Raw genomic sequence first — 15,673 nt, forward strand, 5'->3', positions numbered from 1 at the left:
CTAGTATTTGTAACAGCTGCTCCTTTGTTGTTGGACCGTGATTCCCGCTGGTCAGTCAATCCCCCAGACGCTTTTTCTATTGCTAAAAGTCTAGAGTCAATAGAATCCAGCCTAGCCAGCAGCGGATCGAGCGGTTTTTTAGGTCGAGCAGACCTACCCTCAATGCGTGAGCATTGAAGGTGTCTGCTTCAGACCTATTGTGGCCCGTATTTAGGAATGTGGACAGCTACCAGATGCGCGCTTTGACGAGGTCAGATTTCACCTCGGGAGCGAGCGTCTGATAGCTGCACATGCGCGGTGCAAAGCCCTTGCTCACACACAGACACAGGCAGCCCCCACCCCTCTGCATGCACGCACGCACACGCACACACACACACACAGGCGCGCGCATGCACACGCAGGCACACGGCACACATACAGGCACATGGCACACTATCCCCCGCCTCGCATTCTCTCTCAATCACACACAGTCACGCATGCGCACACACATTCCCTCGCACACACACGCGCGCACACACTCCACCCCTCCCCTCCCCTCCCCACAGGCATACACACAGGCACGCACGCACTTCACATCAGCCCTGGGCCCCACTCACCGACTGCGCTCTTCCGGCGGGGCTCCTTTCGCGCTCCGCTCCTCACAGCGCGGCGCGTCTCCTCTTCTAAATCGGGGCTCCCTCAGGTCAGAGGAGCCCCGCAACAGGCGCCACACTCCTCCTTCTCCCCGGGCCCCTCCTGGGGACCCGGGCTACCCCGGACCGGCAGGGCGCTCCATGCGCCGGCAGCTCGCGGACCTCGGGAGGCGGGTCTTCCGTTTGGCCGCGATCGGATTGGCCGGCCGGCCAAGAGCTTCCGGGTCGCCGCGGGTAGCGCAGCGGCACAGTATAATATGAACTTGTTCTACTTAGCTAGGGGTCTTCATCTGCTACTGCAGTATTTCAAGGTCTGTTCAAAGACGAGCAAGCTTTCGGCTACCTGCTCTAAAGAGTGCATTATCCTTTATGTAGGTGATGCAAAGGACACGTTCCAGATTAACGTTTCTATCACTTTTAGCCGACCTTTACCGGTATATAAAGAGTCCCTTCTTCCGTAAGCCCTTCAGGGGTGGTTCTCAGAAGCAGCTTATTTACCCTGTATTTATTGAGGCAACGAGCATGTGGCGCACAGCAGCCTCTACCAGACACTGCCACGAAAAGGGCCTTGCATTGAGTTGTACGCTGCTGGTCACATGCAAGTACCACTGTGTCATGAACACCAGTGACCGGCTGTAAGATTCCCTTGGTGTGTCACTAAAGGAACTCTTGTCTTATGTCTCTCCAAGGAAGTGTTTGAATGCAGTTTGGTGCGTTACAGCAGCACTACTTTCGGTAGTTGCAGCTTCTGCTTTGACTAGCTCACTGCTGCTCCCGAGTGAGTCTGTGGTTGCACTGGCTTGTGTAGGCTCTCTGGCTGTTCTTTACATTTCCTGTTCCACTTATGTTCTGTCATACCAGATCCGTTTGGTGACCACTTCTTGAATACTGTTAGCAAGAAATCTCTTCCCCCCCCCACCTCCCCCCGCCCCCCTGCCTGCTTCTGTCAAATAGGATCTGGCCTTACTCGCTGTAGCACTGCAAGCATCTTGTGTCTGCCCAGGGAGCACATTGTAGCGCATAGTATCTTTAGTACTCTGAGCGGACCTACTATGGGGGCCTTTGTGCTGTCAGTTGACTCAAGATCGAGCATACAAGAAGGTAAACGAACCGAGTTGGGGTGCTTCTAGAGGAACCACAGGTGTAAATATCCCACCACCTGTTTGCTGGGGCTCTTGCCTTATTAAATGTACAGTACTCTTGGGTTCTCGGCGCCCAACCGAGGTCGTTAAAGCCAAACCTCTGAAATAGTTTGTTAGCAGAAGGTGGTTTTTACAAGGGGGTTAGTCTGGCGATGGAGTCCAAAGTCGTCTAGGTTATGGGTGAGTGCATCAGCTCTCCTTCGCTGCCCTGTAACACAAGGACATTTTAAGCCTATCTAGGTGCACACTTACTGAGTTACTCATTGCATTCCAGTGGAAGTGAACTGGTCTTTGAGTACTAGAGGCTCATTGCTTACTGGACAAGAATTATCACGCTGGTCACCTGGCCTGCTAGACTAGAACAGAGCCAACCGGTGCTTGAAGTGTTTTAAGGAAACACTTTTAAAAATGTTAATAAATTACGTTCGTTGCACTGAATATGTTGGAGGTGGTAGGGTTCTAGTGCACACCACTCATACTTCTGGCGAGCATAATTGCAGTCTGTAGCTTCAAGGTGGTGGGCCGGCTTTAGGGCAGTGCGACCGGTGGGGCCGCACAGGGCACTGACCTTTGGAGCGGGAGCGGACCTCAGGGGGTGTGTTTAGTATTTTATGATTGGAGAGATGAGGGTCGGTTTTGCCGGGTGGCAGTGAGAGGAGTAGATCATGACGGTGGGGGGGCACCAAAAATGATGTGACTTCAGTACTATAAGGGTGCAGTGATAGTGCGGTGACTTCAGTACTAGTGTATAGTGTGCTCCGGGTGTGAGCGGGGAGCAGTGACAGCAGCATGTGTGACTTCAGTACTATAAGGGTGCAGTGATAGTTTTTTTTTTTTTAATTGTTATTTTCATCCTGTAATGCAGACAGCACACCCCTAGGCCTTCTGCACACATTTTCGCCAGTATTTTACTGCTCTAGCGGCCGTTTTTGTGCTTTATTGGGCTTTCTTTGGGGATAGTTAAATCTTTACACGGCGGCCATCTTGAGTGTGGCCCAGAGCGGTGAGAGCGCTCTAGTGGACCACATAAAAGGAAACGGACGCTCTACCGCGCTAGCGGGCGCGTTTGCGTGAGCGCCGTCCCTAGCGCCGGAGTCTCGCCAGAGTCCTGCCCGTCTGCGCCCGTCAGCGTTCCGGCAGCAGACGGGGCAGGACGGCTGGCTGGCACCTTCCTCTGGCTGGTCCCTTACTGCTGTCAGTGTTAGCTATGTGTATCTCATATTCGTCAGAGACCCTCTCCAATCTCCGTCCTTCGGTAGGTCGCTGCCACTCTGTCTTTCCGGGCCGTCGCATCCTCAGAAAAGGATGCAATGTCTGTGGTTGGCGCGTTCCTATATATAACAAACCAAAACTGACTCATCCTTCGATTATCACCACTTGCCTACTCCTTAATACACGCTCTTTAGGCTGTCATGCGCTAGATATATGGAATTTGCTCGATAATTCCGATATATCCTGCCTTTTTCTCACTGAGACATGGCTTAGTGATACCTCAGCCCCGGATTTAGTCAACGCCATTCCACCTAATTATTCCATCATTAGGAGGGATAGAACATCTGGACGCGGGGGTGGTGTGGCTATTATAGTTAACAACCAGCTGCACTGCACTACCTTCCTGATAGACAATATTCAAGACACCGAGGCACTCAGCTTCACTCTTCATTTGTCTCCCCATCAAGCATGCACCGGTATTCTTGCATATCGTACTCCCGGTCCATTAGGCTCTTTTCTGGATGAACTACAGGTAGCACTTTCAGTCCCATGCCTTAAATCTGAACATTGTCTACTCTTAGGCGACTTAAACATACACATGGACGAGGCTACAAATCCTGATACAATGAAACTCATGGAGGTCACAGCAACATTAGGACTCACACCTTTCATCCATGATTCTACGCACAATAAGGGCCATATTCTAGACCAAGTTTTTTCCACCGTTCCGATCAACGTACTTGCTCCTCAACCGGTATTATGGTCGGATCATTACTTAATCACTTTTAGCCTATCAAGCGCCCCTCCTCTTAGATCTAATCCCACTATCCCTACTAAACGTCTTTCCAGGCCTTTTCATCTGTTATCTGATGAGACGCTACTACAGGCCATGGCACGGTCACCTTGCACTTTGTCAGGTAATGTGGAAATCGATCTAGCTCGCTACACGGAATGGCTCTCAACTATATTGGCGGATCTCGTGCCCGAGAATGCCGCCAAACTCGGAAACAAACGTCCTTCCGCTCCTTGGTTCACATCTCAGCTTAGAGAAGCCCGGCAAAACTGCAAGAGAGCAGAAAGAACCTGGCAGAAAGACTACAATCCTCTTGAGAAAGAAAAGTTTAAAAACCTAACTAAATCCTACCACAAGATGATTTGGAGTGGAAAAAAATCCTATCTTGAACGTCGGATAGACGAATCTGATAATTCCTGTAAGGAAATTTTTAAAATTGTTAAGGACTTCACTTCTCCATCCCTAGGCATCTCGGCTCAGTCTCACTCAGAACTTTGGCTGAATGAACTCGCACATTATTTTGCAGACAAAATAACATCTATCCAAGCCTCTCTTGCTACTTATTCCAAACAGCCTCAGGCAGCTGATCTTGATGCCCCCTCCTCCTTACAACCCACCCTCTGGGAATTTCCACAGCTAAGCCTTGTTGCCTCATTAGACCATCTGACAGGCTTGAAATCGGGCTCTCCTTTAGATCCCTGCCCGGTCTCTTGCCTCAACAAAATAGCCCCTTTGCTAAATGGCCCCATCAATTCCATTCTCAACTCCTCATTGTCTTCTGGCATAGTCCCTCAGGCCTGGAAGAGCGCTCTCATCCTTCCATTAATAAAAAAACCAACTCTGGATCCCATCATACATGCCAACTATAGGCCTATCTCTCTCCTCCCCGCTCTGGCGAAGGTGGCGGAAAGACACGTGCACAGATCTATCTCTGACTTTATCGAGAATAACAACTTGTTGCACACTACTCAATCTGGGTTTCGTGCGAATTACAGCACAGAGACCGCATTACTTGAAGTCACCACCGCCATTAGAGAGGTTTTAGATACTGGAGGAAAGGCCATGTTGGTCATGTTAGACCTGTCGGCGGCGTTCAACACCGTTCCCCATGATACCCTCCTAACTCGACTCTGGAATTGTGGTCTCAGGGGGACGGTGTGGAACTGGCTTAAATCATTTCTAGCCAGCCGTCGACAAACGATCTGGGCGCCACCTCACTCCGCAGCTATGGCAGCCCTGGAAGTGGGGGTCCCTCAGGGGTCTATTCTTAGCCCCCTGCTTTTTAACATCTTTATGGCCCCCCTTGCAGAGGTTGCGGAGTCGTTTGGCGCTCAGATCGTGTCTTACGCTGACGACACCCAGCTCTTGTTTACTTATAACAAGAACGAGGTGTTTGATGGGATCCGTATCAGAGGCTGCTTAGAGGCAGTCTTTGATTGGTTCAAAAGACACGGTTTGAAATGCAACTCCGATAAATCGGAGCTGCTGTTCTTCGGATGTGTCTCTGAACCAAACTGGAAAAGTTGGTGGCCACAAGATCTGTTTCCTCCTGCCAATGCTAGTACCAAGGCTAAAAACCTGGGTATCATTGTTGACAATGAGTTAACCTTTGGGCCTCAAATTGCGTGACTTTCGGGGAAATGCTCTGGAATCCTGCGGATGCTAGGGAAATTTCTCCCCTTGATTTCGGTGAACCATCGAAGGGTCATAGTCCAAGCACTTGTCGGGTCGCGTTTGGACTATGCAAATGCCCTCTATCTGGGACTCCCAAAATATTTGATAAGGAGACTGCAGGTAGTCCAAAATTCAGCCGCTAGGGCCATTTATGGACTCCCCAGACGAACTAGTGCCTCTAACTTGTTGAAGGAACTGCACTGGCTCCCTATAGCCAAGAGGGTTCTCTTCAAAAGCCTGACGTTAACCTATAAAGCTCTTCATGACTCAGGCCCTAGGTATATTAGAAAGCGCCTTGCTTTTTACAAGCCGAGCAGAGCTCTGCGATCTGCCTCCTTGTCTAAAATGGTCGTTCGATCCATCAAGCGAACCAGACAAGGAGGGCGTTCCTTCCACTACCTGGCTCCGCGCGCTTGGAATGAACTTCCTATTGTTCTTAGACAGGCCCCCAGTCTGTTGTCTTTTAGAAAGGCATTAAAGACCTGGCTTTTTACTAGTTCATTTTGCTGTTCCTTTTTTGCAGTTATGTTCCTTTCCATTAAAGGACTTCTTCGCCAAAGCGCCGGGACACTCCGACTGGAGTAGCCGTTGCGCTATAGAAGAGCCCAATTAACATAACATAACATAGTGCAGTGACTTCAGTACTAGTGTATAGTGTGCTCCGGGTGTGAGTTGGGAGCAGTGACCACAGCGTGTGCGACTGCAGTACTCTAAGGGTGCAGTGATAGTGCAGTGACTTCAGTACTAGTGTATAGTGTGCTGCAGGTGTGAGCTGGAAGCAGTGACCACAGCATGTGTGACTGCAGTACTCTAAGGGTGCAGTGATAGTGCAGTGACTTCAGTACTAGTGTATATTGTGCTCCAGGTGTGAGTGGGGAGCAGTGACGGCAGCGTGTGTGCCTCCAGTGCTATAAGGGTGCAGTGACTTCAGTACTAGTGTATAGTGTGCTCCGGGTGTGAGTGGGGAGCAGTGACGGCAGCGTGTGTGCCTCCAGTGCTATAAGGGTGCAGTGACTTCAGTGCTAGTGTATAGTGTGCTCTGGGCTGGGAGCAGTGACAGCAGCATGTGTGCCTCCAGTACTAAAAGGGTGCAGTGACTTCAGTGCTAGTGTATAGTGTGCTCCGGGCTGGGAGCAGTGACAGCAGCATGTGTGCCTCCAGTACTAAAAGGGTGCAGTGACTTCAGTGCTAGTGTATAGTGTGCTCTGGGCTGGGAGCAGTGACAGCAGCATGTGTGCCTCCAGTACTATAAGGGTGCAGTGACTTCAGTGCTAGTGTATAGTGTGCTCCGGGCTGGGAGCAGTGACAGCAGCATGTGTGCCTCCAGTACTATAAGGGTGCAGTGACTTCAGTGCTAGTGTATAGTGTGCTCTGGGCTGGGAGCAGTGACAGCAGCATGTGTGCCTCCAGTACAAGGGTGCAGTGACTTCAGTGCTAGTGTATAGTGTGCTCCGGGCTGGGAGCAGTGACAGCAGCATGTGTGCCTCCAGTACTATAAGGGTGCAGTGACTTCAGTGCTAGTGCATAGTGTGCTCCGGGCTGGGAGCAGTGACAGCAGCATGTGTGCCTCCAGTACTATAAGGGTGCAGTGACTTCAGTGCTAGTGTATAGTGTGCTCCGGGCTGGGAGCAGTGACAGCAGCATGTGTGCCTCCAGTGCTATAAGGGTGCAGTGACTTCAGTGCTAGTGTATAGTGTGCTCCGGGCTGGGAGCAGTGACAGCAGCATGTGTGCCTCCAGTGCTATAAGGGTGCAGTGACTTCAGTACTAGTGTATAGTGTGCTCCGGGCTGGGAGCAGTGACAGCAGCGTGTGTGCCTCCAGTACTAAAAGGGTGCAGTGACTTCAGTGCTAGTGTATAGTGTGCTCCGGGCTGGGAGCAGTGACAGCAGCATGTGTGCCTCCAGTACTATAAGGGCGCAGTGACTTCAGTGCTAGTGTATAGTGTGCTCCGGGCTGGGAGCAGTGACAGCAGCATGTGTGCCTCCAGTACTAAAAGGGTGCAGTGACTTCAGTGCTAGTGTATAGTGTGCTCCGGGCTGGGAGCAGTGACAGCAGCATGTGTGCCTCCAGTACTATAAGGGTGCAGTGACTTCAGTGCTAGTGTATAGTGTGCTCCGGGCTTGGAGCAGTGACAGCAGCATGTGTGCCTCCAGTACTATAAGGGTGCAGTGACTTCAGTGCTAGTGTATAGTGTGCTCCGGGCTGGGAGCAGTGACAGCAGCATGTGTGCCTCCAGTGCTATAAGGGTGCAGTGACTTCAGTGCTAGTGTATAGTGTGCTCCGGGCTGGGAGCAGTGACAGCAGCATGTGTGCCTCCAGTGCTATAACGGTGCAGTGACTTCAGTACTAGTGTATAGTGTGCTCCGGGTGTGAGTGGGGAGCAGTGACGGCAGCGTGTGTGACTGCAGTACTCTAAGGGTGCAGTGATAGTGCAGTGACTTCAGTACTAGTGTATAGTGTGCTCCGGGCTGGGAGCAGTGACAGCAGCATGTGTGCCTCCAGTACTATAAGGGTGCAGTGACTTCAGTGCTAGTGTATAGTGTGCTCCGGGCTGGGAGCAGTGACAGCAGCATGTGTGCCTCCAGTACTAAAAGGGTGCAGTGACTTCAGTGCTAGTGTATAGTGTGCTCCGGGCTGGGAGCAGTGACAGCAGCATGTGTGCCTCCAGTACTATAAGGGTGCAGTGACTTCAGTGCTAGTGTATAGTGTGCTCCGGGCTGGGAGCAGTGACAGCAGCATGTGTGCCTCCAGTGCTATAAGGGTGCAGTGACTTCAGTGCTAGTGTATAGTGTGCTCCGGGCTGGGAGCAGTGACAGCAGCATGTGTGCCTCCAGTGCTATAAGGGTGCAGTGACTTCAGTACTAGTGTATAGTGTGCTCCGGGCTGGGAGCAGTGACAGCAGCGTGTGTGCCTCCAGTACTAAAAGGGTGCAGTGACTTCAGTGCTAGTGTATAGTGTGCTCCGGGCTGGGAGCAGTGACAGCAGCATGTGTGCCTCCAGTACTATAAGGGTGCAGTGACTTCAGTGCTAGTGTATAGTGTGCTCCGGGCTGGGAGCAGTGACAGCAGCATGTGTGCCTCCAGTGCTATAAGGGTGCAGTGACTTCAGTGCTAGTGTATAGTGTGCTCCGGGCTGGGAGCAGTGACAGCAGCATGTGTGCCTCCAGTGCTATAAGGGTGCAGTGACTTCAGTACTAGTGTATAGTGTGCTCCGGGTGTGAGTGGGGAGCAGTGACGGCAGCGTGTGTGACTGCAGTACTCTAAGGGTGCAGTGATAGTGCAGTGACTTCAGTACTAGTGTATAGTGTGCTCCGGGCTGGGAGCAGTGACAGCAGCATGTGTGCCTCCAGTACTATAAGGGTGCAGTGACTTCAGTGCTAGTGTATAGTGTGCTCCGGGCTGGGAGCAGTGACAGCAGCATGTGTGCCTCCAGTACTAAAAGGGTGCAGTGACTTCAGTGCTAGTGTATAGTGTGCTCCGGGCTGGGAGCAGTGACAGCAGCATGTGTGCCTCCAGTACTATAAGGGTGCAGTGACTTCAGTGCTAGTGTATAGTGTGCTCCGGGCTGGGAGCAGTGACAGCAGCATGTGTGCCTCCAGTACTATAAGGGTGCAGTGACTTCAGTGCTAGTGTATAGTGTGCTCCGGGCTGGGAGCAGTGACAGCAGCATGTGTGCCTCCAGTGCTATAAGGGTGCAGTGACTTCAGTGCTAGTGTATAGTGTGCTCCGGGCTGGGAGCAGTGACAGCAGCATGTGTGCCTCCAGTGCTATAAGGGTGCAGTGACTTCAGTGCTAGTGTATAGTGTGCTCCGGGCTGGGAGCAGTGACAGCAGCATGTGTGCCTCCAGTACTATAAGGGTGCAGTGACTTCAGTGCTAGTGTATAGTGTGCTCCGGGCTGGGAGCAGTGACTGCAGCATGTGTGCCTCCAGTACTATAAGGGTGCAGAGACTTCAGTGCTAGTGTATAGTGTGCTCCGGGCTGGGAGCAGTGACAGCAGCATGTGTGCCTCCAGTACTAAAAGGGTGCAGTGACTTCAGTGCTAGTGTATAGTGTGCTCCGGGCTGGGAGCAGTGACAGCAGCATGTGTGCATCCAGTACTATAAGGGTGCAGTGACTTCAGTGCTAGTGTATAGTGTGCTCCGGGCTGGGAGCAGTGACAGCAGCATGTGTGCCTCCAGTACTATAAGGGTGCAGTGACTTCAGTGCTAGTGTATAGTGTGCTCCGGGCTGGGAGCAGTGACAGCAGCATGTGTGCCTCCAGTACTATAAGGGTGCAGTGACTTCAGTGCTAGTGTATAGTGTGCTCCGGGCTGGGAGCAGTGACAGCAGCATGTGTGCCTCCAGTGCTATAAGGGTGCAGTGACTTCAGTGCTAGTGTATAGTGTGCTCCGGGCTGGGAGCAGTGACAGCAGCATGTGTGCCTCCAGTACTAAAAGGGTGCAGTGACTTCAGTGCTAGTGTATAGTGTGCTCCGGGTGTGAGTGGGGAGCAGTGACGGCAGTGTGTGTGACTGCAGTACTCTAAGGGTGCAGTGATAGTGCAGTGACTTCAGTGCTAGTGTATAGTGTGCTCTGGGCTGGGAGCAGTGACAGCAGCATGTGTGCCTCCAGTACTATAAGGGTGCAGTGACTTCAGTGCTAGTGTATAGTGTGCTCCGGGCTGGGAGCAGTGACAGCAGCATGTGTGCCTCCAGTGCTATAAGGGTGCAGTGACTTCAGTGCTAGTGTATAGTGTGCTCCGGGCTGGGAGCAGTGACAGCAGCATGTGTGCCTCCAGTGCTATAAGGGTGCAGTGACTTCAGTACTAGTGTATAGTGTGCTCCGGGCTGGGAGCAGTGACAGCAGCGTGTGTGCCTCCAGTACTAAAAGGGTGCAGTGACTTCAGTGCTAGTGTATAGTGTGCTCCGGGCTGGGAGCAGTGACAGCAGCATGTGTGCCTCCAGTACTATAAGGGTGCAGTGACTTCAGTGCTAGTGTATAGTGTGCTCCGGGCTGGGAGCAGTGACAGCAGCATGTGTGCCTCCAGTACTAAAAGGGTGCAGTGACTTCAGTGCTAGTGTATAGTGTGCTCCGGGCTGGGAGCAGTGACAGCAGCATGTGTGCCTCCAGTACTATAAGGGTGCAGTGACTTCAGTGCTAGTGTATAGTGTGCTCCGGTCTTGGAGCAGTGACAGCAGCATGTGTGCCTCCAGTACTATAAGGGTGCAGTGACTTCAGTGCTAGTGTATAGTGTGCTCCGGGCTGGGAGCAGTGACAGCAGCATGTGTGCCTCCAGTGCTATAAGGGTGCAGTGACTTCAGTGCTAGTGTATAGTGTGCTCCGGGCTGGGAGCAGTGACAGCAGCATGTGTGCCTCCAGTGCTATAACGGTGCAGTGACTTCAGTACTAGTGTATAGTGTGCTCCGGGTGTGAGTGGGGAGCAGTGACGGCAGCGTGTGTGACTGCAGTACTCTAAGGGTGCAGTGATAGTGCAGTGACTTCAGTACTAGTGTATAGTGTGCTCCGGGCTGGGAGCAGTGACAGCAGCATGTGTGCCTCCAGTACTATAAGGGTGCAGTGACTTCAGTGCTAGTGTATAGTGTGCTCCGGGCTGGGAGCAGTGACAGCAGCATGTGTGCCTCCAGTACTAAAAGGGTGCAGTGACTTCAGTGCTAGTGTATAGTGTGCTCCGGGCTGGGAGCAGTGACAGCAGCATGTGTGCCTCCAGTACTATAAGGGTGCAGTGACTTCAGTGCTAGTGTATAGTGTGCTCCGGGCTGGGAGCAGTGACAGCAGCATGTGTGCCTCCAGTGCTATAAGGGTGCAGTGACTTCAGTGCAAGTGTATAGTGTGCTCCGGGCTGGGAGCAGTGACAGCAGCATGTGTGCCTCCAGTGCTATAAGGGTGCAGTGACTTCAGTACTAGTGTATAGTGTGCTCCGGGCTGGGAGCAGTGACAGCAGCGTGTGTGCCTCCAGTACTAAAAGGGTGCAGTGACTTCAGTGCTAGTGTATAGTGTGCTCCGGGCTGGGAGCAGTGACAGCAGCATGTGTGCCTCCAGTACTATAAGGGTGCAGTGACTTCAGTGCTAGTGTATAGTGTGCTCCGGGCTGGGAGCAGTGACAGCAGCATGTGTGCCTCCAGTGCTATAAGGGTGCAGTGACTTCAGTGCTAGTGTATAGTGTGCTCCGGGCTGGGAGCAGTGACAGCAGCATGTGTGCCTCCAGTGCTATAAGGGTGCAGTGACTTCAGTACTAGTGTATAGTGTGCTCCGGGTGTGAGTGGGGAGCAGTGACGGCAGCGTGTGTGACTGCAGTACTCTAAGGGTGCAGTGATAGTGCAGTGACTTCAGTACTAGTGTATAGTGTGCTCCGGGCTGGGAGCAGTGACAGCAGCATGTGTGCCTCCAGTACTATAAGGGTGCAGTGACTTCAGTGCTAGTGTATAGTGTGCTCCGGGCTGGGAGCAGTGACAGCAGCATGTGTGCCTCCAGTATTAAAAGGGTGCAGTGACTTCAGTGCTAGTGTATAGTGTGCTCCGGGCTGGGAGCAGTGACAGCAGCATGTGTGCCTCCAGTACTATAAGGGTGCAGTGACTTCAGTGCTAGTGTATAGTGTGCTCCGGGCTGGGAGCAGTGACAGCAGCATGTGTGCCTCCAGTACTATAAGGGTGCAGTGACTTCAGTGCTAGTGTATAGTGTGCTCCGGGCTGGGAGCAGTGACAGCAGCATGTGTGCCTCCAGTACTATAAGGGTGCAGTGACTTCAGTGCTAGTGTATAGTGTGCTCCGGGCTGGGAGCAGTGACAGCAGCATGTGTGCCTCCAGTGCTATAAGGGTGCAGTGACTTCAGTGCTAGTGTATAGTGTGCTCCGGGCTGGGAGCAGTGACAGCAGCATGTGTGCCTCCAGTACTATAAGGGTGCAGTGACTTCAGTGCTAGTGTATAGTGTGCTCCGGGCTGGGAGCAGTGACAGCAGCATGTGTGCCTCCAGTACTATAAGGGTGCAGAGACTTCAGTGCTAGTGTATAGTGTGCTCCGGGCTGGGAGCAGTGACAGCAGCATGTGTGCCTCCAGTGCTATAAGGGTGCAGTGACTTCAGTGCTAGTGTATAGTGTGCTCCGGGCTGGGAGCAGTGACAGCAGCATGTGTGCCTCCAGTGCTATAAGGGTGCAGTGACTTCAGTACTAGTGTACAGTGTGCTCCGGGCTGGGAGCAGTGACAGCAGCGTGTGTGCCTCCAGTACTAAAAGGGTGCAGTGACTTCAGTGCTAGTGTATAGTGTGCTCCGGGTGTGAGTGGGGAGCAGTGACGGCAGCGTGTGTGACTGCAGTACTCTAAGGGTGCAGTGATAGTGCAGTGAATTCAGTACTAGTGTATAGTGTGCTCCGGGTGTGAGTTGGGAGCAGTGACCTCAGCGTGTGTGACTGCAGTACTCTAAGGGTGCAGTGATAGTGCAGTGACTTCAGTGCTAGTGTATAGTGTGCTCTGGGCTGGGAGCAGTGACAGCAGCATGTGTGCCTCCAGTACTATAAGGGTGCAGTGACTTCAGTGCTAGTGTATAGTGTGCTCCGGGCTGGGAGCAGTGACAGCAGCATGTGTGCCTCCAGTACTATAAGGGTGCAGTGACTTCAGTGCTAGTGTATAGTGTGCTCCGGGCTGGGAGCAGTGACAGCAGCATGTGTGCCTCCAGTACTATAAGGGTGCAGTGACTTCAGTGCTAGTGTATAGTGTGCTCCGGGCTGGGAGCAGTGACAGCAGCATGTGTGCCTCCAGTACTATAAGGGTGCAGTGACTTCAGTGCTAGTGTATAGCGTGCTCCGGGCTGGGAGCAGTGACAGCAGCATGTGTGCCTCCAGTACTATAAGGGTGCAGTGACTTCAGTACTAGTGTATAGTGTGCTCCGGGTGTGAGTGGGGAGCAGTGACGGCAGCGTGTGACTCTAGTACTGTAAGGCTCCAATAACAGTGTAGAACTTGGATTGAACGCGGCCGCCGCTTCCCGTTGCCCTGGTTTCAGTTTTGACCCCGTGCTTCGAGTTGTGAATCCGGGGTGCAGGCTTCAGTGTTTCAATTGACGTTAGTCAGAAAGAAATTCCCTTTGGGTAAGGTAACAATAGTACAAAAGTACTTTCAAACAACCATTTAAGCCACCCATATATCACACGGAAGCAATGTAGACAGATGAGACCAACAATATATGTGAAAACACTCTAAAAATATTTTTAAATTATAAAAACAATTTATTAAGGATACATTACATTAAATAAAAACAGAATCAGAAATTGGGAAACACACAAAGACGGTGCAATAATCAATAAAAACCCCATTCAAATAAAAAGGAGTATACAGGGAAAAAGGATAGAACTCAATAAAAAAGAGAACAGTTTTGAATTCCTCCTTAGTTTGTATTCCCAGATTCACTCCTTAGGCGTCGGCGTGTTTCGGCGGAGTATTCATTTTAATCCGCCTTCATCAGGACAGTAATAACGTTTCCCAAATAAATTCTCAGACACTAGATAAGTCTAACAGATATTGTAAGGGGTATTCAGCCTCCTTATCGTCAACTCAAGATATTCGTCCAGCGAATTAGTTTTTCTTTTATATATAGAGACACTATTCAAAAATTGGAGGTATGAGGCGTAAATACGTCTATCTCACTCATCGAGTTCTCCAGCTGACTGGCTGGTAGAAATAATTAAAAAGCTAGTGCATGAGCACGCAGTAGTGAAGCCGGGAAGACGAACAGAAGCACGCAGGACGTCCGCGACTACAGCGCCCAAGGGCTTACAGAGAGGCTTCCCTCGCACAGCGGGTATATTTGGATCATATTCCCTGAACCCAAGCTGACACCAATCGTGTAAAAGCCTGATTAAAAAGACCAAAGAAGGGCTTACAGAGAGGCTTCCTTCGTACAGCGGGTATCTTTGGATCATACCTCCCGAACCCATGCTGTAACAAATTGTGTAAAAGCCTGATTAATAAGACAAAAGCGGGAATTGAATACTTCACTACTGCGTGCTCATGCACTAGCTTTTTAATTATTTCTACCAGCCAGTCAGCTGGAGAACTCGATGAGTGAGATAGACGTATTTACGCCTCATACCTCCAATTTTTGAATAGTGTCTCTATATATAAAAGAAAAACGAATTCGCTGGACGAATATCTTGAGTTGACGATAAGGAGGCTGAATACCCCTTACAATATCTGTTAGACTTATCTAGTGTCTGAGAATTTATTTGGGAAACGTTATTACTGTCCTGATGAAGGCGGATTAAAATGAATACTCCGCCGAAACGCGTCGACGCCTAAGGAGTGAATCTGGGAATACAAACTAAGGAGGAATTCAAAACTGTTCTCTTTTTTATTGAGTTCTATCCTTTTTCCCTGTATACTCCTTTTTATTTGAATGTGGTTTTTATTGATTATTGCACCGTCTTTGTGTGTTTCCCAATTTCTGATTCTGTTTTTATTTAATGTAATGTATCCTTAATAAATTGTTTTTATAATTGAAAAATATTTTTAGAGTGTTTTCACATATATTGTTGGTCTCATCTGTCTACATTGCTTCCGTGTGATATATGGGTGGCTTAAATGGTTGTTTGAAAGTATTTTTGTACTATTGTTACCTTACCCAAAGGGAATCTCTTTCTGACTAACGTCAATTGTGGAACCCCATCCCTTTGGTTTCGGGGTCCCTCTCTCTTTTATTAGAGATTCAGTGTTTCAATAACTGACTGCTTACACGCCCGGGAGAGCTGCTAAAGGGCACAGCTCCGCTGGGCTGTTTATCTCCTTGTCCCAGGACTGGAGGGTGCTGAACAAGGTCCACACCTGCTCCTTCCGCCCTCAGGCCCAGACTTTACTCCTCCTTGCATCACACCGATGCCGATCCCGGCCCCCTGCAGGATGGGCTGGCACACAGTCTGCCCCTCCTCCTCTTGCATCACGCAGAGGGCTCTGGGATGCCCTTTCGTTTTGGTCGTCCCCACGAACTGTGCCAGGCACGGTGTTTGCTTCCTCCTGCGGGTACTAATATTTCACTTCTGTTTTGGATTTTCGTCACAATAAAATACACTGAACATAATCTTCACAAAAGTTTTTTACAAAAGTTTAAGGTATTGCCATTATAAATTACAATAACTTTTATTTAAGTATTAATTATTTAAAAAAATTAAAAGCAATTTTTATTTGTAATATTAATACATCTAAGTCACGTAAATACAACACATTGCATTACAAAGGC

Source organism: Lissotriton vulgaris, unplaced genomic scaffold, assembly GCF_964263255.1.
Source record: "Lissotriton vulgaris unplaced genomic scaffold, aLisVul1.2 SCAFFOLD_711, whole genome shotgun sequence".
In the NCBI taxonomy this organism is placed as follows: Eukaryota; Metazoa; Chordata; class Amphibia; order Caudata; family Salamandridae; genus Lissotriton; species Lissotriton vulgaris.